This window comes from Gracilinanus agilis, chromosome 1 (genome assembly GCF_016433145.1).
Source record: "Gracilinanus agilis isolate LMUSP501 chromosome 1, AgileGrace, whole genome shotgun sequence".
Classification (NCBI taxonomy): Eukaryota; Metazoa; Chordata; class Mammalia; order Didelphimorphia; family Didelphidae; genus Gracilinanus; species Gracilinanus agilis.
This window is the reverse complement of record NC_058130.1, coordinates 679,700,576-679,722,887: the sequence shown is the minus strand read 5'-3', so window position 1 is coordinate 679,722,887 and position 22,312 is coordinate 679,700,576. Positions and strand designations below refer to the sequence as shown.

Here is a 22,312-nt window from a genome sequence, read left to right as displayed (position 1 = left end):
AACTCATCATCTTTCCCCCCCCAAGCCCTAAACTAGACTTCCTAAATTTCCTATTTTTGTGAGGGTACCACTCTTCTCCTAAGCCTTATAATGCAGATGTTATACTCAACTCCTTACTCTAACCTCCTATATCCAATCTATTGCCAGCCTATTGATTGTACTTTTGCAACATTTCTCATATATGCTCACTCCTCTGATAACGCAGGTGTAGGGTTTCCTTATCCATGCTAGCAATGTCATAACAGCCTGTTTGTTGGTTGCCTAATCTTCCTAAAGTACAGATCTGACTGTTATTCCCCCCTATTCAGGAGACTCTAGTTATCCTTTAGGATAGAATATAAAATCCTGGTTTTATTTTGTTTTTAACTCTTTTTTGTCTTTGTAACTATCAGTTCTAAGATAGAAAAGTGGCAAGGGCTAGACTGACTTGGCCAGGGCCACAAAGCTAGTAAGTATTTTAGGCCTGATTTGAACCCAGGTCCTCCTGACGCTGAGACTGGCATGCTATCTACTGTGCTACCTAGCTGTTCCCTCTGTTTGGCTTTTAAAACACTATATAACATGGTCCCTTCCTACATTTTCCTCTTTTTGCACTTTACTAACCTCCATGTACTCTACAGTTCAGTGATACTAACCACTTTGTTGTTCCTTATACAAAGACTTCTAACTGGGTTCACTTTAATTGGCTGTTTCAATTCATAGACTGCCCTATGGTCTCATTTCTTCTTCCTTGCATCCTTTCTTCACATTTCACCTAATATTTTGACATCAGGAAGTTGTTTTTTCTGGTTCTATTTGTTTTTCCTGGTTCTATTTAATGTCAGTACTATCTCTTTTAGAATTTGTATATATCATATATGTATAGATTGTATATTTTTACAAGTGTGTTCTCCGCTATTAGAAGGTGAGCTCTTTAAGGGCAGGGATCAGGTTTATTGATAATATTTTCAGTCTTAAGATAGTAAACATGCAATTAAGACTCATTTCTTTAAGCAAATTTGGTTTCTCAAACCAAATAATATGCGTACGTAATTTGAAAGGTTAAAATCTTTGACAAGATGCTTTTCTTAGGATTTTTTTTTAAACTATAGAAGCTTGTTTAATTATATCAGACATTTGGGTGGCAGTGTAAGAGATGCAAACTTAATATTGAAACTTAGAGTATTGGATATTTTGAGACTTTCAAACATATCTTCAAGAACATTGAGGCTGAGGGCTTCAGAATGAATAATGTATTCAGTTTAACTTTTCTCATCTTGTTTCTATCTAGTTCCTTGAGCCACAAAGTTATCCTATCAGAAATGTATTGGAGCAGTGTGCTATAATAGCTGTTATTTGTTCATTTTTATATAACTGAACTGGAGCTTGTCTTAGACTGTCATTTCCTACAAAGACTGTCTTTCCATGAGCAATAATCAAATAATTATAAATTCCAAAATTAGCTATTTAAAATTTGATACAAGATCTATACATATAATTTAAAAGGTAGATTTAGCTTTGTTTTTTAAAGTTATCTTTTTCCAAAGTTTGTGTGGAGGCAGAATGATTTTTCAGAATTTTCCTTTTCTTTCTTTTTTTAAACAACAGATAGAGGGACAGGAACAGAAACACCAGCATTAGTTATAGGTAAGTAAATCTTTGTGGGTATTTGATTATTCCAATGTACATCAAAATTTCAGATGAATCTAATGTTAGTTTAAGAAAAATTTCTACTCTTTATCTATTTTAAAACTTACTTTAAAAAATGCTACTTACAAAGAACTTGAAATCTTGAATTCTTGGCTTACAGTAGGAAATATAGTAATGAAATTGTAAGTTTATTAAAATTTTTTTTTTATCCAGGTTTCTTTAGAATTGGGAAGGAAGCATGTTTTTCTTGATAATTGAATTAATTTTAACAGCTTATCAGCTGTAAATAATACAATTGTTAAGAAAACTAAGCTCTTCATTTTTTAAAAGTTCTACTTTTCCTCTTGGGGAGCTAGAGTGTATGTGTCTGTATGTGTGTGCATTTGTGCATGCACATGTATATATGTAGATTCACATATGCACATGTACACACATGCTTACTTAAATGAGATCCCAAATAACTATCTTATTTAAAATTTTTAGGTATGTTTCAAATTCACTTGACCGAAAATCTAGACTTTATTATGAATCTTTTTTTATCCTTTCTCCTCAGTTTCACATATTGCACTAGCGATCAAAATTCCTAATAGCCAATTCATTATGGCAAGTGTGGCAGCTATTTAGATGTTTAAAAGATTTTTATCACCTTATCTATGCCATATATCCAAATTCAACATCAACACTGGCATACCTGGTTTTCCACTAATTTACCAATGTTTTATTCAAATCAAAAATATCTCTTCAGTCTGTTTTTGGAATCATGCGCTGGATATTTAATATATTTTTTAAAAATTTGATTAGTAAGAATATTCTTTTTTCTTATTCATCATTTTTTCCAGTATGTATTTTTTAATGGGCATTGTTTGTACTTTACCCTTAATAACCCAAGTTTTGGGAAGACTTATTAAAGATATCAGCCATAAAAGTTAATTGATTTTTCTGATCTAAATGTCTAGTATAAATCTTTAACACTTTCCTCAACATTTTTTTTAACTTTTATTGAAGTTGGGTCTCAGGGAAATGGTACAAAAGAATGTTTTCCTTATTAATGTTAATATAACAAACTTTGTTCAGTATAGTAGATCCTGAACAGAAGAATAATCATGCCTAATGAAATTTGTTGCACTTGAGATTTTTACTTGTTGCACAAGACCTTTGTTAATTGATCATTATACAGAAGTTTTGTACAAGAGTGGTCAAATCTCATCAATGTGGGCACTTCTCTCCTATATGCAACTCGTCTACATGTTAGTAGATGATTTCTTAACTTCTATGGCCAAAAAGTTTATTAACTAACTAATATTGTGGTGAAGAATATCTCCAGTTTTATAAGTTGTTTCTCAGATGACAAATATAACACTAGATTACACATTTTAAATCTTCCTATCTTGATAGGATGTCCCTATTACTATCTTGGTATATGTTCTTAACGATAGGCTCCTACGTAGTCTTGTATAGTGGGAAAAAGACCTACTTATCTTAATTTATAGTTAGGATTTCGATATCATTTCTCTAATTTCAGTTTTGATATTAATTAGCCACATGAGCTTGGGTGGGTCACTTATCCTCTTAGTTTCACTTATAAAATGAGAGTGTTCGATACAATGATCTTTAATTGTCTAGCTCTAAAGATTTATGATTTTAGTTAAGTATAAATAACTTTTTGCTTCTGGAACACTAAGGTGGAAAAGCTGATGTATATTATGTAAGAAATATATGGAATGACATCAAGTCCTCTTTATCATTGACCTTATAAACCATTTTTATGTTTTCAAAAAGCTTTCATTTGAGAATATAATACTTGCAATTAACTTACCAGAGATAATTATAACAACATAGTTGTTGATATTGGAGTACTTCCTGGTTGGTCCCAGTGAAATAGAATGGAGTTGTGTAATAGTTCTGTTGTATTTAATTTGTTAATTATTGAAGATCACTTTCAATCCTTTAAATAAAATCTCAGTTCTCAGAAGTACTTGAGGCCAAGGGGCAGCTGGGTAGCCCAGTGGATTGAGAGTCAGGCCTAGAGACGGGAGGTCCTAGGTTCAAATCTGGCCTCAGACACTTCCCAGCTGTGTGACCCTGGGCAAGTCACTTGACGCCCATTGCCCACCCTTACCACTCTTCCACTTAAGAGTCAATACATAGGGGGCAGCTGGGTAGCTCAGTGGAGTGAGAGTCAGGCCTAGAGACAGGAGGTCCTAGGTTCAAACCCAGCCTCAGCCGCTTCCCAGCTGTGTGACCCTGGGCGGGTCACTTGACCCCCATTGCCCACCCTTGCCAATCTTCCACCTATGAGACAATGCACCGAGGTACAGGTGTTTTTTAAAAAAAAAAAAAAAAAAAAAAGAGTCAATACACAGAAGTTAAGGGTTTAAAAAAAAAAAGAAGTACTTGAGGCCATCTTCCTCAAGGACACTAGCAAGAGTTTTTATCTATATAGTGACAAATATTTATTGAGAATTATTATGGGGAAGACAGCTGTGTTACTGGTAGTGTGATGGATATAAATAATAACTATGTGTCTGTTCCAATAGGTTAGCAATATAGTTGGGGAAATAAGAATAGACTTGTTTAAGTTAAAGTTGTATATAGAAATGTATACATTTGAACAGGTATCTTAAATCTCTAGCAGAGATCTCTAAGTTTGGGCAGTATAAAGTAGGAAAGCAACTCTTAAATTTCCTTTTTGGATTCTTCCTTGGACTTTGTTTCAAGACTATTAGAAAAAGCTAAATACTTAAAAAAAAAAAAGGTCAGCTCATTTTATCTAGCAGAGAAGCAGTAGGGAAAGGGGTTAAGAGAAAGGAACTGGAGAAGGGAAATAAGAGGGAGTCTAGATTAAGGGAGACTTGTCAGAAGCAAAACAAATTCTTAGGAGGAGACAGTAAAAAAAAGAGAAAGGTATGGATAAGAAAATAGGCTGGGGGCAGCTAGGTGGCTTAGAGGAGTCAGCCAGGATTAGAGACAGGAGTTCCTAGGTTCAGATGTGACCTCAGACACTTCAGAGCTGTGTGATCCTGGGCAAGTCACTTAACCTCTGTTGCCTAGCCCTCACCTCTCTTATGGCTTGGAATCAATGTACAATATTGATTTTTAATTGGAAGGTGAGGTTAAAAAAAGAGAGAGAGAAAATAGGATGGAGAAAAACACATATTTAGCAACCAATAATGAATATGAATGGGATGAAGTTACCCATAAAATGAAAATGGGTAGTAGAATGGATTAGAAACTGGAATCCAGCATTATGTGTTTATAAGAAACATACTTGAAATAGAAATCTACATATAGAGTTAAAATAGAAGACTGGAGCAGAATCTAATTTTATTTCAACTAAAGTTTAAAGAAAGGCAAAGTTGGCTGTCATGATATCAGACAAAGCAAATGCAAAATTATGCTTAATTAAAAGAGATACATGGTGAAACTATTTTGGTAAAAGGTATGAACAATGAATTAATATTAATATTTAAACATACATGTACCAATGGCATAGCATCTAAATTCTCAAAAGAAGTTAATTGAGTTAAAGGAAGAAATAGACAGTAAAACTAAAATATTAAAGGACTTCACTTTACCCTTTCAGAATTAGATGAAAAGTAAAATTTAAAAAGGTTAAATGATTCGAATAGAATTTTAGAAAAGTTAGATATGATAGGCCTCTGGAGAATTTTGAATGGAAATAGAATGGCATATACCTATTTTTTAGCTCTGCTTTGCACCTTAACAAAAATTATTAATGTAATAAGGTGTAAAATCTTATAAACAAATGTAAAAAAGCAGAAATATTAAGTATATCTTTTCCTGTCCATAATTCAGCAAAATTCCATTTAATAAAGGATCTTTAAAATATAGATTAAAATTTAATTGAAAACTAAATAACTTAATCCTGAAGAATGTGTAGGTGAAAGAAAAAAGTCATAAGAAACAATACTTTCATTAAAGACAATGACAGCAGTGAGACAGCATACCAAAATTTGTGGGATGTAACCAAAATAGTACTTAGGGAAAAAATTACATACATGCATACATGAATACAAATATATATTTGAATATTTTTAATCCTTTTTGTCCTAGTAGCAGCTTTAAGACATGGCTAAGCAAATTGGGTTAAGTGGCTTGCCCAGGGTCACACAGCTAGGAAGTATCTGAGGGTAGATTTGAACCCAGGCCCTCCCAGTTCCAGGTGTTACTATCCACTGTGTTATCTAGCTACCCCAAAATTTATATCTTTAAACAGTTTCTTCAGTAAAAGAAATTAAGAGCAACAAATTGTGAATGTAACTAAAAAAAAAATTAGAAAACAAACTTAATTAAGCACCATTTAAAAATTCTGAAAAACAAGGGAGAAAAAGTTAAAAACAAACATATATTGAGCTAATAAATAAAACCAAGAACTGTTTTTAAAAAATACAAAACAAATCAACTCAATGAAATAAAACTATTGATGATTTTATTTAAGAAAAAGAAGGAAGAAAACCAGATTATCGGTATCAAAAATAAAAAAGGTGAATTCATAGCTAATGAAGAGGAAATAAAAGCAATTATTAGGAATGTTTTTAGTCTATGTATGCCAACAAAACTGACAATCTATATGAATAATGTGATTTTTTACAAAAATCTGTAAACTGTTCAGATTAGCAGAATAAGAAATAGAATATTTAACTCTATGTTAGAAAAGGATATTGACAAGACAGAAACTCCCCAAAGTGGGGAAAATGCATGACCAGATTGATTTCCAAGAAAATTCTACTAAACATTTAAAGAAAAATTAATTCTAATACTATATAAATTGAAAACATAGGTAAGGAAATCTTACCAAAAATCTCACTGTGACATAAATATGAAAGCTAAATCAGAGAAGAAAAACTAGAAATGTTTCTCTATGGAATATTGAGACTTAAGAATTACTACTAAAACACTATCAAGTAAATTATAGTACTATATTGTATAGATCACACTTATGGCCAGGCTGGGTTTATGTATTAAAAAAATAGGAATGTAAGTCTGCATCAATATTAAGAAAACTACAGGGGACAGTTGGGTAGCTCAGTGGATTGAGAGTCAGGGCCAGAGATGGGAGGTCCTGGGTTCAAATTTGGCCTTAGACACTTACTAGCTGTGTGATCCTAGGCAAGTCACTTAACCCCCATTGCCTAGCCCTTCCTGCTCTTCTGAGAAAACTACAGTTGATCATATCAAACAGAAAAATAACAAAAATTAATATGATTATTTCAATAGATTTCAAATAGATTATTTTAAATAGAAAAATTTTTTACAAAACACAGCACCCATTACTTTTATTTATTTAAACCCCCATCTTCTGTTTTAGAATTATATAGGCAATTGAGGTTAAATGACTCTCTTAGTCACCCAGAGTCACATCTTTGAGGCCCCAGATTTACCCAGGACCTCCTGTCTCTAGACCTGGTTTTCAATCCTTTAAGTCACCTACTGCCTCTCCTTTAAAAACACAGGAATAAGAGCAGCTTTCCTTAAAATGACAAATGTCATTATTGTTACTAGAAATGCTAGATATAATAATAAGAAAAGAAAAAAATTGAAGGAATAACATAGGCAATGAGAAATCAAAACTCCTTTTTGTTCATTATGGTAGTCTACTTAACAGAGAACACTAGAGTCAACTAAAAAACTAATTCAAACAATAATTTTAGCATTGTTGCAGTATATAAAATAAATGCACATAAATCTTCAGCATTTCTACATATTACCAACAAGACCAAGTAGGAATCTATCTGCCCATACATGTATAGAACTTATATGAGCACAATTGCAAAATAATCTTTCATATCTGAAAAATTAGAGAATGGAAGTTCACATGGATAGGTGAAACCAATATAATAAATATACCATTACTACCCAAATTAATTTATATAGTTCCATATCAATTAAACTACCAAAGAATTACTTTATAGAACTAGAAAAAATAATAGCAAAATTCATCTGAAGAGACCAAAGATTAAGAATATCAGTGGAATCAATTTAAAAAAGAGAGAGAGAGAAAGTAGGGGACTTAGCAATATTTGAACTTAAACTAAATACAACTATAAACATGAAAATAATTTGGTACTGGGTTAGAAATAAAGCAGTTGATCATTGGAACAGAGTAAGTATACACTATGACAAAACAATTGAGCACATTATCCTAATGTTTGATAAATCTATCCATACCTGCTTTTAGGATAAGAACTCATTTGATAAAAACTATTGGGAAAACTAGAAGGTATTCTGGCAGAAATTAAGTATAGATCAGTATGGTCTATAAGATAAAGCTCAAAATGGGTATGTGACTTAGACATGAGGGGGGATAGATTAAGCAAATTAGTGGATTATGGAAGACATTACTTGTAATATCTCTGGAAGGAGGAGTTTTTGACCAAATGGCAGAGAGTGGTTTCATGAAATAGATAATTTTGATAAAAAAAGTTTCTGTGCAATGTAGTACAGCTTAAATTAGAAGAAGAAACATTAACCTGGGGGAGAGGGGGAGGTTACCTTTTGTAGCAAGTTTACCTAATAAATTCTTCAATTCAATAGAGCCTTTTTTCCAATTGATTGTCAACGAATATGAATATGCCATTTTCAGAGGAAACCAAAGCTATCAATAATCATATGAAAAAATGTTTTAAGTCACTAATAATTAGAGAAAGCAAATTAAAATAGATGTTCTGCCTCACAGCTATCAGATTGACTAAAATGACAGAAAAAGAAAATGACAAATGTTAGAGGATATGTGAGAAAACGGGTAACTAATGCACTATTGGTTGAGCTATAAACTAGTCCACTATTCTGGAACCGTGCCCCTCAAAATATTAAACTATGCATACCCTTTTACCCAACAATACTACTACTAGGTCTATACCCCTAAAATATATTAAAAAAAGAGGACAAGTCATATATGTACAAAAATATTTTTATCAACTCTCTTTGTGTTGGCATTGAATTGGAAACTGAGGAAATTCTTATCAGTTGGGTATGGCTGAACAACCTGTAGTATATGAATATAGTGGACTTAAGGAGTCAAGATGGTGGCTTAGTAGCAGCAAAAGCCTAAACTGCTCTGACTATCCTTCCATACCAATCTTTAAAAAGCACGTCAAAAACACAGGAACTCAAATCCAATAAGAAGACAGAGTCACAGGGCTCTCCCATCTGTGGGAGAATGTGAATGTAAAACAATGCAAAACAACTTCAAAGGTAGGCAGAGAGAGTTGATTTTCACAGCATAAGGGGGGTACTGGAAATAAAATACTCACAGAGAAGTCCTGGCTTGACCCTCTATCCCCTGTCCCCATCCCCCACTTACCACATGGGATCTGCAGTTAGGCATAGCAACTGACTTTGGGATCCTGGAACAGGGGCTGCACTGGCAGAGGAATATCTCAGACACACCCCATGAGGTCCCATTCCCTGACAATTGCTGGCAGGGAGGACCGGGGCACCCTCAAGTCTCTATGGTGGGCTACATTGAAGACTTAGCCCCAGGGCTGATTAGCTCAACCAGCCTAATCATTAGAGGAGAGAGAGCTTGTAGACCATAGGCAAAACAAAAAGAAAAATATCAAAACACAGAGAAAATGAATAAACAACAGAAAAAGGTCACTATTGAAAGCTTTTATGAGAAAAAAAGCAGAGAGCAAAACCATCAGGGTGACAAGAACTAAATCTCAAAAAAAACCTTGGAAATTGGGCTCGTGCTCTGGAAGAACTCAAAAATAATTAAAAAATAAAATAAGACAGGTTGAGGAGAAATGGGAAAAAAAACAGTTTAAAAAGCAAAATTGGTCAATTGGAAAAAGACACAAAAACTAAATTAAGACAAAAGTGTTTTAAAAACTAGAGATGACCTACTGGAAAGAGGTTAAAAAAAACACAATGAAGAAAAGAATGACATGAAAAAGAAGAATGGACTAAATGATAAAGGAGGATCAAAAGATCATGGAAGAAATTCAGTCTTTAAAAATTAGAATTGGGCAAATAGAAGCTAATGACTTCAAAAGACATCAAGAGGGGCAGCTGGGTAGCTCAGTGGATTGAGAGCCAGGCCTAGAGACGGGAGGTCCTAGGTTCAAATCTGGCCTCAGACACTTCCCAGCTGTGTGACCCTGGGCAAGTCACTTAACCCCCATTGCCTACTCTTACCACTCTTCCACCAAGGAACTAATACACAGAAGTTAAGGGTTTAAAAATATATTTAAAAAAAAGACATCAAGAAACAATAAAACAGAATCCAAAGAATGAAAAAATAGAAGAAAATAGGAAATGTATCATTGAAAAAAAAAAAAAAAACAACTGACCTGGAAAATAGATCCAGGAGAGACAATTTAAGAATTATTGGATTCCCTGAAAGTCATGACCAAAAAAAAGGGGACTAGACATCATTACAAGAAATCATCCAATAATCTGATACTATTGAACAGGAGGGTAAAAATAGAGATTGAAAGAATCCAGAGATCACCTTCTGCAATAAATCCCCAAATGACAACTCTCAGGAATGTTATAACCAAGTTCAAGTACTCTCAGGCCAAGGAGAAAAAACTGCAGGCAGCCAGAAAGAAATAATTCAGATGTCATTGGAGCCCCAGTCAGAATTACACAAGATCTGGCAGCTTCCACATTAAAGGACTAGAAGGCAAGGGAACTGGTTTTACAACCAAGAATCAACTACCCAAAAAACCTGACTATTCTTTCAGGGGAAAGTATGGTCATTTAATAAAATAGATTTCCAAGCATTCCTGAAGTAAAAACCAGACTTAAAACAGAAAATTTGATGTCTACATAGAAAATTCAAGAGAAGCATGAAAAGGTAAATTAAAAAAAAATTAAGGGTTTCAGTTAGGTCAAATTATTTATATTCCTATATGGAAAGACGATATCTGTAACTCTTAAAAATTGTTATCATCATAGTAGTTAAAAGTAGTATACATAGAGGGTGTGGTAGTAAGCCTTTTAGGTTGATATGTCATCAAAAAAATTAGGGATAAAAAAGAGGATGGACTAAGAAATGCTAAGAGAGAAGTAAAGAGGGGCAAATTGTATCACATGAAGAGGTGTAGGAAGGAAAAAGACTAATATAATTGAAGGGTGGATGAGGGGATGATGAGTATTACTTAAACCTAACTCTCATTGGAATTGGCTTAGAGAGGGAAGAATGGCCAGATTCATTGGGGGTATAGAATCCTATCTTACCCTATAGAGAAGTGGAAGGGAAATAAGAAATGGAGTGGTGGGGAGGGGATTAATATAAGGAGGGAGAGACTAGGAGAGTGATCAAAAGACCCTTTAGAGAAGTTGAGGGAAGATAAAAGGGAGGTAGAGGGAAGGGGAGTAATATAAGGGAGGGGGAAAGGAGAGACAGGTTAAAAATAAAGCAATGGTGGGGAGGGAGAGTGAAAGGAGGAAGGTCAGGATTAAAAGAGAAAGTCAAAATGGAGGGAAATACATAGATGGTAATCGTAACTGTGAATATAAATGGGATGAACTCACCCACAAAATCGAAGCAGATAGAAGAATAGATTAAAAACCAGAATCGTACCATATGTTATTTATAAGAAACATGTTTGAGGCAGGTAGACAGACACAGGTAAAAGTAAGAGGTGTAACAGGTAACCTCTGGGAGAAGATGGAGACCAGCTTGAGTGACAAATCGTCGGTTATAGAACTTTACCTAGATGGCATGAGCCAAGGGCAAAAGACAGTTGAGAGGGGCAGCTGGGTGGCTCAGTGGATTGAGAGCCAGGCCTAGAGACGGGAGGTCCTAGGTTCAAATCTGGCCTCAGACACTTCCCAGCTGTGTGACCCTGGGCAAGTCACTTGACCCCATTGCCCACCCTTACCACTCTTCCACCTAGAAGCCAATACACAGAAGTTAAGGGTTTAAAAAAAATTAAAAAAAAAAAAAGACAGTTGAGACCACCTATATAAAAGCCCAGGGGCAACAGACTTCAGGGTCTCATTCTTGAGGAGGGGTTTGTGGGTGGTGAAGGGTGGGTAGGCCTATTGACCTGCATATCCAGCATCTGTGCCTGATTGTCTTTATAATATCCATTGACCTATTACTGGAACAAGGCTGAGAGATAAACATCTACACCTGCTATCAAGAAGAATATCAGAATCTCTTCATTTCACTTGGTCTAGACCACAGCTGGGTCTGACCAGGGTCTGGGAGGGAGAGAAGCCTCTCTAGCCAGCTGCCAACCTGTTACTTATTGATTAACCTAATCTAACTCCCATAGGTTTAGCATAGCCATCCCCAGCACCACTTTCCTTATCCTGAATCCTACCCCTTTGAATTATAGCATTATTTGAAACATATCTCAAAGTGAAGACTGATATCTGTTCAAGAGCAAGTGAACAATTACAGCCAAAGGGGAAAGGGGAATTTATCTAAATTGCAGTTATTCGGCATTATCCAATTCAATACCAATACCATCCTTATTACAAACCTTTATCTTCTAACCCAGTGATTCCCAAAGTGGGCACTGCAGCAATCTAGGAGGGCGGTGGTGGCCACAGGTGCATTTGGAATTTCGGATGTTTTAACTTTTTTTATATTACATTCTATTCTGAGTTCAATAAATAGTTTCATAATTTCAAAGTTCAATGTTTCTAATTTCACCTTTATTTACTATATTTTATGAAAAAGTTAGAAACATTAATACATATATCTTTCCTATTAATTGCTATTAAAATTTAAAAAAATTGATTTTTCAGGGAGTGCTAAGTAATATTTTTTCTGGAAAGGGGGCGGTAAGCCAAAAAACTTTGGGAACCACTGTTCTAACCTAACCCCAAGCCAAGTAGCCAGAGTTGCTGTGTGAACAATATACAGCTTCTCTCTAGTTAACTTCGGCTTGGGCACTGTTTGTGGGGTCAAGTGCTTAGCTGAGATGAACATTCATAAGCCCTGGTGGTTATCAGCACACCTTGGTGGCCACCCAGGCACCCTTATCCTCACTCACCTTAGATCCATTTACCATCTAGGGGTCTTGGGCCAGTTTGTCAGGCCCGTCCAACAAAAGCACCATACCACCCTGTATAACAGGCCAGAGCAGAAGCTATTGAGCTTCAACTGAGACAAAGAAGGCAGGAGTAACAATCATCTCAGATAAAGCTAAAGGAAAAATAGATTTGATTAAAAAAGATAAGGAATGTAATTACATCTTGATAAAAGGCAGTATAGATAATGAAGAAATATCGGTTTTCAATATGTATGCAACAAATGGTATAGCATCCAAATTTTTAAAGGAGAAACTAAAAGAGTTTAAGGAGGAAATACATAGTAAAACTATACTAGTAGGGGATCTCAACCTTCCCTTATCAGTACTAGATAAATCAAACCAAAAAATCAATAAGAAAATATATGCATACAACAGCATAACCATTATACTGTAAGGAAAGATGGAGACAAGACTTCTATAAACTGATACAAAGTGAAGCAAGCTGAATTAGGAGAACAATTTATGCAATGACAGCAATATTGTAAACATAATCAGCTTTGAAAGACTATACTGTGATCAGCACCATGACCAGTCACAGTTCCAAAGTACTCATGATGAAATATACTATTCAATCCAAATAGAGAAATGGTGAATTCAGGGTACAGATTAAAACATTTGTTTTATCTGAATACATTTTTGTATTGATTTTTTATTTTTCTTCCCTTCTCAGTGAGTAGGAGTGGTAGAAAATGTGGAAATGAAAATAACATTTTAAAAAAGGAAAAAAAAAGAATTTCAGATATCTAAAGTACTCCTATTTGGTAATATTAGCATCTCCTCAAGCTATTCTATTGTTCCAAGGTCACATTGTTTAATGAATGACCTCTTCTGGATTCAATTTAATATATAACTTTTTTGTTAACAAATGAAGCAAAAGCTTGTAATTGCATATGTGCTTAAGAAGAGAAATGCTTAATTGTTTTTGTAACCTGATAGATAATGTAAAATCTATAGGATTTGGTTGTAATTGGCAATTTTGAGATTTCTGCGCAGGAAACAATAAGGTTGCTTTTGCTTTTGCCCTGTAATTAATTAGTGTCTACTAAATACCTTCAATCAGGAAAATTGGACCACTATCAAGAAATTCATTTATTTTGCTCAAATCTGCACTTCTCTGTTGTTAATATTATTCCCAACTTTAGAGGCATTCATCACCACAATCTCTCAACCCTTTTTACCAACTCTTCCCCAAATGGGATTTTATTCTTTAACAAGTGAGATTTCTAAGATGAAAGGTAAGAGTTTAAAAAACTAAACAGATGAGCAACACTTACGGATTTAGTTTTTTTTTCCCCCAGTCTATTTTCCATCAGTTTCAAAGTCCTCTTTTCTTAGTTTAAGCTTTATCCTCTTGTATTGTTGTTACTTTGAATTTGAAATACAAGAAATAAATTCTATTTTAATTTCTTATGCTTTTTTTAGTTTTTATGAATTATGAAACATTTTTAAGATCCTAATGATAAACCTTCTTTGGTTTCTCATTCTAAACTCAGTTCTCTTTTAAAATAAAGATCTTTAGAAGAATTTTGCCAGCAAACAAGGCAAAAAAGGCAACACTAAAATAAAACAGAACCTAAGTATAGTGCTCTTTTGTAATGCTTAAATATACTTAAAATTACTTTGGACATTTGAATTTTTGTATTTAATTACAAATTTTTTTTGTCTCTACTGGTTTTTAAAGTTTTGTGTTCTCATTTCCAGAAGGCCAACCACTTAATACATTGAGTAATGCCACAAATGCTCAGAGAGACTGAGTTTTTTACATAACTGTTTTGACCTGCAGAGACTAGGCAAATCTTGCTTTTGATTTTATTCCTAAAAATTATGTATATAAGTTAAATACTGTTAGAACAAACTATAAAAAATTTTTGGAACTGATTGACGCATATTTTTTTTAAATTTCTCAAAGTTAGGTTGTTCTTTTGTTACTTTGTGCCCTGTCAGCAACTAAAGGGTAAGCTAAAAAATAGTAAAAGTGGATGTCATTATAAAATGATAGGTTGGAGGGAGGAGAGCAGGTTAAGTTGTTTAGCTCTGGGTTGAAGACTTGATATTTTAATATTAACTATCATTCCATTTCATTGTCAAAATTTACATTTGTTTAGTAGATTAAAACATTTTTGAAAGCAGAGACCAGATCTCATTCATGCTTATAACTTCCCACAGTGTTTAACATAATATTTTATACATAATAGATGCTGGAAAAATATTTAATGATTTTTTTTTTACTCTTCAGTCATGCTGTAGAGCTACTACATGAAAATAAATTTAATTCTGTCTTTGTACCTACTGTCTTCTACATCTTTCCCTTAAGTGACTTTTGCTATTGATGTGATGGATATCTTATTTTTACCTCATTTTGTAGTTATTTTCTGCACAAGACCTGCATGTATTTAAAAATTACCTTAGGTTCCTATATTTTCTTATCAAAGGAATGTCATTATAGTGATATGCCAAACAACCAACAGCTCATTTTTTTGTGGTCATAAACATGTCTTATTCTCCACTCTTTTCCCTTCCATTTCCTTTCCTCTATCTCTTTTTTCCCCTCTTCTCTTTGTCAGAACCAAAGCAAGATTGAAAAACATATTTAAGTTGATTAAAGGCATTTAAAATTGTATATGTGGCATAACAAGAGTACACACCAGGGGCAGCTAGGTAGCTCAGTGGAGTGAGAGTCAGACCTAGAGACAGGAGGTCCTAGGTTCAAATCTGGCCTCAGACACTTCCCAGCTGTATAACCCTGGGCAAGTCACTTGACCCCCATTGCCCAGCCTTACCACTCTTCCACCTAGGAGCCAATACACAGAAGTTAAGGGTTTAAAAAAAAAAAAAAAGAAAGAAAAAAGAATACACACCATCTTTGTTTAATAAATTATTAAATGAGCTGGTATTTATGAATGCTTATTTTATTCAGGCACTTGGCTATGCTAAGCATTTTGTATTAGCAAAACAGTGGTATGGGCTTTTAGCCAGGATGTGAACATATTTCTTTGTATAGAAGTTGGTGTTTTAATAAAAAGCCTAGACACCAGACTTCTAGTCGTTCCTGTTCTGTTAATCCCTGACACCTCTTTAGTCTTTTCCAGTTTCCTCATTTGTAAAATATGGGAGTAGAACTAGGTAATCTAAAAGTTCACTTCCACTTCTAATATTCTACAATTTTTGTTTTATTTAAAATTTATAGCAAGAAGAGTTTAGAATAACATGATGACAGTTAAATACAAAAATGTATTTTGAGGCTTTTCACTTCAGATTTGTGATAAAAAAAAAATACTACTAAAAACACTGTGCTCTGAAACCTTGGATGGGTGAGGTGGTTGGTTGATCTTGTGCGAAACTGGCATTTCTGAACTCCCAAATTGGAGATTTTCTGGAGATAACAACTGCTACATTCTCTCTACTAACTTCATCAACCAAGAGGGGATTTGATATAGCAGTACACCATTTTGGGCCAAAGAGTCTGGACTCCCCAGGAGGAGTGGGCTCTTGGGACTTCCCTCAACCAGCTTGATCCATTTACCCTGTAATTCCCCCCATTTAGTTATTAGATTAATGGATAAGAGGTATTAGGGGGGTTTGAAGCAGTTACTGAGTTAAAAGCTTCAGAAGAGATCCAATATTGCTCACTTCAGAAAGTGATTCATATTTTGATAGAGTAGCCAAACCTTTACCCTCTATCCTGATTCCCCATATCTCCTTTCCCATGAACCTTAAGTTTACTTTATCTTCAAATAAATTCCTGTTCAGTAATATTAATTATAGTGATTAGAGATTGGAATAGTGATCTCGAGGGGAGAGGAGTCATGTGGTGGTTGAAGGGAGGACCAGAACAATCTACTCCATCTTGAAGGAAAACCTGTTTTTGGAAGGGGACAGAGGAGGCTTGACTGGACATTAGCGGCTCTGAACACTGGACAGATTCCATTTGGGTCTCAAATGATTCTCAACATCCTCCTCTAACAACTCCACTACAGCCTTTCCATTTTGGGGAGCCCCCACTTGAAATATACCCTCAAAAGTCTTCCCAGTAGAAGGGGGAGTGAACAACTTTGGCCCACGAATTCCAATTAGGTGAACAGAGTTCACCCCAAATAAAATCATCACCCCCCCTCTTACACTAATAGTGTAGATAGACCCTCATATGACTTAATTTAGGTGACTTCTTGAGTTACAGTGCTTTCCTGTCCTTCCATTCTTCTTTCTCTCTGTGTGTATATCTATAATATCAATCATTTAATGACCATTCCTGGCTTGATCCTTGAGTGACATGTATATAATCTGGTATTGGACCCATATTTAATAAGCTTTCCCACATTTTATAATTTGTTAAACCCATGCTTCTGCTAATATAACCTTGAAGAATTTTTTTTTTTTACCAAAAAGAGGCTTTAGAGTTTGGACTTCATTGAAAATTTTTGAGATTAAAATTAATAATCATTACAAAATTACTAGTGCGTATATTTACATTTTAATTTGCAGAAATCAAAATCCAAGCTAGATGAATAGTTTCATTATTAGAGTGCTGTTTTCAAAGTAATGATTATATTTAGAGATTTTAGGTAGTAATATTATTATATTTTTTTAGCTTGTGTCCTAGTAGTCATATTTAAAAACACAGCATTTCTGAATGTTAATGTTATTTTGTGCTAAAACATGTTTCTGAGGGGATTTATAGAATCTCTTTTCTTTGAGAGAATCATAAATCAGACAGATACTTGTAAAAATGATTATTTTTAAAATTTGTCTTTAAGATAAAATTTTATTCATCTTAATTTTTATTTTATTTTATTCATTGAATATAAATTAGCTTCTAGTACAAGTGAAAAGTTACAGTGTTAAGGCAGTGCATAGTAAGTTTTGTGGATCATTTAAGACTGTCTTTTTATTGGCTTGCTTATTTGCAGTTGTTTAGACCTGCATGGGGTGAGTCACCATCTATTTTTCATAGGAGGTTTAATTATTATCATGTCTGGGGTAAAGAAATTGGACTAGTGATTTTATGGACTGAAAAATCACTATATTTGGTGTGAGAAGATTTGGATTTGGAATCTTCTTCAGTGTGATCAGGGGCAAATTACTTTATATTTCTTCATCTCATCATCCTTATCTGTATCATGAGAGAATAGTTGTATTAGACATATTTTTGTGGTTTCTTTCAGATCCTAATCTAGTTCTGTTCTTTCAATGATTGTGACTTATATCTTATTATAATGCCCTTTTTTTTCCTTATTTTTAGTGAATATTATTGATTTGCAAAAGATGATTGTTTAAGGTTCCTTATTTTTTTACATTTACTTGTGTGTGGGAGCCCTATTTTTTGGTTTTCTAGTTTTTGAAACCTTGACAGTGGTGTTAGTCTTCCTTCCTTCCTTCTGCCCTTCTCCCCTCCTGCCAAGTCATCCTTTACACTTTTTGTCAGATTTATCTTCTATCTGCATATGTCTGGTTATTGTAGTAATTGACTTATTTTGTGATTTAAAATGTACTCAGTGTTTTATGTACATGGTCTCATTTTCTACTCCCCTGATCAGAATCCTCTCATAGTTTCCTGTTGTCTAGCAAGTTTAAATGCTTTGCCTACTATTATAATCTATAATGCTGTATTATAGTTTAGTGTCACTTTATCTTTCTAGTTTTATTTTATAATACTCTTCTTTATGTATTGTATATTCCAGACCAAGTATACTAAAATCCATTCCCCAAATATATTTTGTGCTTTCCTGCTTCCCTTCATTTATTAGGTTATATCCTTTTATAAACAATGAAATCAAAGCCCAGGGAAGTGAAAGTCACATTTGTAGTAACTGTGTTCAAGGTGGAATTTGAACCAACTCTTTGGCTCCATAGCTACTGTGTTTTCTACTGTGCTCTGCTGGTAGAAAGAAGCATAAAGGCCTGCTAAGTGCTAAGGGTACGATGGAAAGAAAACTCTCAAGGGAGTTCACAGCCTAATGGGAGTGACAACATGCAGAAACGTGTATAGTGTGTGTATACACATATATATATATATATTTATATATACACACATATAAAAGATATAAAGTAGATGAAAGGAGATTTCAGTGGGAAGACACTAATCAGCAAAGGGAATCTGTGGTGGGAAGGGGAAGAGAAGAAATAGGTCCAAGAAAGGTTTTCTGTAGGGAAGGAGGGGATTCAAGCTGAGTTATTAAGAAAGCCAAGAGGCAAAAGTGAGGAATAAAATCATTCCAGGCATATAGTACAGAGTGAGAGGAAAGAGTGTATATTGTCATACTTCCTGCCAGCCTCAGGTGTTTAGGCATCAACTAGTAGTTTAGTGGTTGTAGCTTGGAACTCCCAAATTTCCATTTTTAAGCTTTAAATATCAGTATGGCCCAAACATAAGAAAAGAAACCCCTCATGCTTATAAAAACAAGTCTAATATTTCACAATATAAATGACTCAACTTTGAGTCCTCAAACTAAGAATGACACTTAATAATATTTAATTTTTTCCCCTTTATTTGAAAGTTTTAATGAAATTACTTATCTTTTAGTAAATTCTTATCTAATCTCTTGTCTTTTATTTTTTCCCCTAAATGTTCTTTTTTTAATTTTTATTTTTATTGCCATGTAAAACACACTTCCATGTTGGTCATTGTTGTTAGACTTAATAGTAAGCTATTTATTTAATATTGTTTATAAAATATTTTCTAGTTTTCTTTGAACTGTTGATATCAATTCCAATTTTCTAGTCATAGATAGCTCTTCTTCTCACTTAGAAAGAGTTTTCCAGGTGATTTAGAGCATTCTGTACAATGAACTTAAAAATTTTATAGTAATGTATTCCTGAAGTCTAACATCAGAATGGCACAGTAGAAAAGGCATAAGCTATGTAAAGCCAGAAGACCTAGATTCAAACACTGACTTTGCATCTGTTTGACCTTAGATCACTTAACCACTCTGGGCTTTAGTTTCCTCATCTGTAAAATGGGAAGGTTAGACTAGATGCCATCTTAGGTTCTGAGCAAGAAGTGCTTACTTTATGTTCCTGCGGTTTTTGAAAAAGCTAAATTCAACTGATATTTTCAGCCTTTCAATTGATAATTTAGATTTATAAAACACTTTTAAGATTTGTTAAATATTTTCCTTTATGCCAACACTGGTCTATTGATGGTACACATACAATTATCTTCATTTTATAGATGAAAGAACTGAAGCTCAGATTTAATGAACTTGTCTAGAGTCATACTCTTGGTATATTCACTTTATATCCTTCTTTCACAACATTGGTTTCCTCCATTATCATCCACTATATTACTCAAGAATGTTGATGATATGAAAGTACTATTTCTGCTTTCAAGAACCATATGACTTCACTGAGGACACAGGCCTTCTATATATATATCTCATATTTGATAACAGTATGTTAATAAATGAGCTGTGCATAATAAAAGATGATATGAGATAGCAAAGTGATCTCTAAAGCCTCCTCTAGTATTTATTCTTTGATTCTAATTAATTATATGCTAAATTTAATGATCCAGAAAATAGGAATCAATCAATCAACAAATATTTAATTAAGTACTTAATATATGCCTCTCATTGTGGCAGCAGAAGTAGGGACATACATAAATAAACCAAATGCTGACCTTGAAGAGTTTATATTCTATTGGGGGAAACATCCTATCTACAGGAGAGTATTTGCAAGGCATGTACAAAGCAATTTTGGTCTGAAAGACATTAGTTGGATAGATCAGGAAAGATCTTTTATAGTAGGTTGCACTTGAGCCCATTTGTGAAGAATTCTGAAAGACAGATGTATGAAGGAAGATCATTTTAGGCATGAGGAAAATGAGAACGAAGTCATAGTGAAAGGATGTGGAACATCTAGTTTTAAGGACAACAGCAGTTAGAAAACCAGAAAAAGTCTGGAGAAAAGCCTTCATGGACTAAGTGAAGCTTTTCAATGGGTTTTGAAAGATACATAAGAATTGTATAAGAGAAGAGCATTTGGGGTGGGAATATGGGTCAACAATGTGATACAGTGTGATATATAGAAGTATTGTATATGCAAGAGAAAGCCTAGAGTTGAGTGAAAGCTCTGGGACACAAAGGCGAATAAAGTAAAATAGAACTAGATAATGGAGTATATCACCTTAAGATTCTGTCTGAGTCATCTAAACTCCAGAAAGATTCTTTTAAGACTTTAAAAGTTCTTTTATGTTGTAATACATGGAAGCAGTATTTAAAGAAAATTAATTTGCTGGTAATGTGTAGGATGCCTTTCAGAAAGAAGAACTTAGAGGCAAAGTAACCAACCAATAAGGAAGATTTTACAATAATTCAAGTTTGAGGTATTTAGAGCCCAAATTAGAGAATTTTTATTAGAATTAAAGGATAAATAAATAGCTCACACATTTGAAAGAATTAGAAGTAATTGATTAAAATATTTCCTTTTTTATTATGATTCATTAACATTTCAGTGATCAAAGAATAAAGGATAGTGTGTGAAAACTATATACAGTTTTAAAAAATATGTTAAACTTAACAAGATAGTGAACAAATAAAACTAAACTGCTTGTTATTGTCCACTTAGTTCCTTTTTTCTTTTATGTGAATTTAAAAAATGTTTCATAGATCATCTTTCTTTTCCTTTTTTTTGACATCCCTTAATACTACCTATTTTCTCACCTGCCCATACTCACTTCTTCTACAAATAGAAGCCCTTCCTTGTAATAACCAAGCAAAAGAATATTTACTCATTAATCATGTCTGAAGATTATTTCTAAATTCATCACTTTTTTGTCAAGAGGTGAGAAGCATGGTTCTTCCAAAGTCATGATTGGTCATTACATTGATCAAAGTCCTACAAAGTTGTTTTTAGTCATTATTAGTCATGTGAATTATTCTTTTGGTTCTATTCATTTAATTCTTCATCAGTTCATAAAACTCCAGAATTTTTGTAATCTATACTTTTCTGGCGATTTTTATCATTTCATGGTTTGTTCAATTGATTCCTAATTCATAGCCACTTTATTTTTTTTTTAATTTATTTTATTTTTTTACATTTTTTTTTTAAACCCTTGTACTTTGGTATATTGTCTCATAGGTGGAAGATTGGTAAGGGTGGGCAATGGAGGTCAAGTGACTTGCCCAGGGTCACACAGCTGGGAAGTGGCTGAGGCCAGGTTTGAACCTAGGACCTCCTGTCTCTAGGCCTGACTCTCAATCCACTGAGCTACCCAGCTGCCCCCATAGCCACTTTATTTTTAATTCTTTGCTACAACAAAAATGCTGCTATAAATATTTTATATATTTGGATTCTTTCCTACCATCTTTGACCTCTTTGGGATATATGACTAACAATGATATTTCTGAATCAAATGTTATGTATACTTTACTTGCTTTTTGGGGAATGGTTCTAAATTGTTTTCTAGAGTGGTTCTACAATCCGTTGTCTTCCTATAGTCTTTCAACAGTTGCCATTTTTGTTATACTTGCCAACCCAACAGATAAGAGGTAGAACCCTAGAATTTTAATTTGCATTTTGCTTAGCAACTTGGAATTTTTTTTTGTAACCTTTTATCATTTATCTATTAGTGAACAACTATTATTCTGATATTTTTTTTTATCAATTCCTCTGTATCTTGGATATCAGATTTTTATCAGAGAAATTTACTGGGTTTTTTTCCCACCAGC

General features: G+C 33.8%; 1 protein-coding gene across 2 annotated transcripts in view; it reads left to right on the top strand.

Moving 5' to 3' along the window:
• Window positions 1-22,312, top strand: part of CYRIB (CYFIP related Rac1 interactor B) — a 120,307-nt gene that overhangs the window by 38,144 nt on the left and 59,851 nt on the right. The window contains exon 2 of one of the 2 annotated variants that reach the window (XM_044669175.1): window positions 1,588-1,626. The exons of the other annotated variant lie outside the window; for it this stretch is intronic. The gene's annotated coding sequence lies outside the window, so the exon portion shown is untranslated. The remainder of the gene's footprint in view (window positions 1-1,587; window positions 1,627-22,312) is intronic. 2 annotated transcript variants of the gene reach the window in all.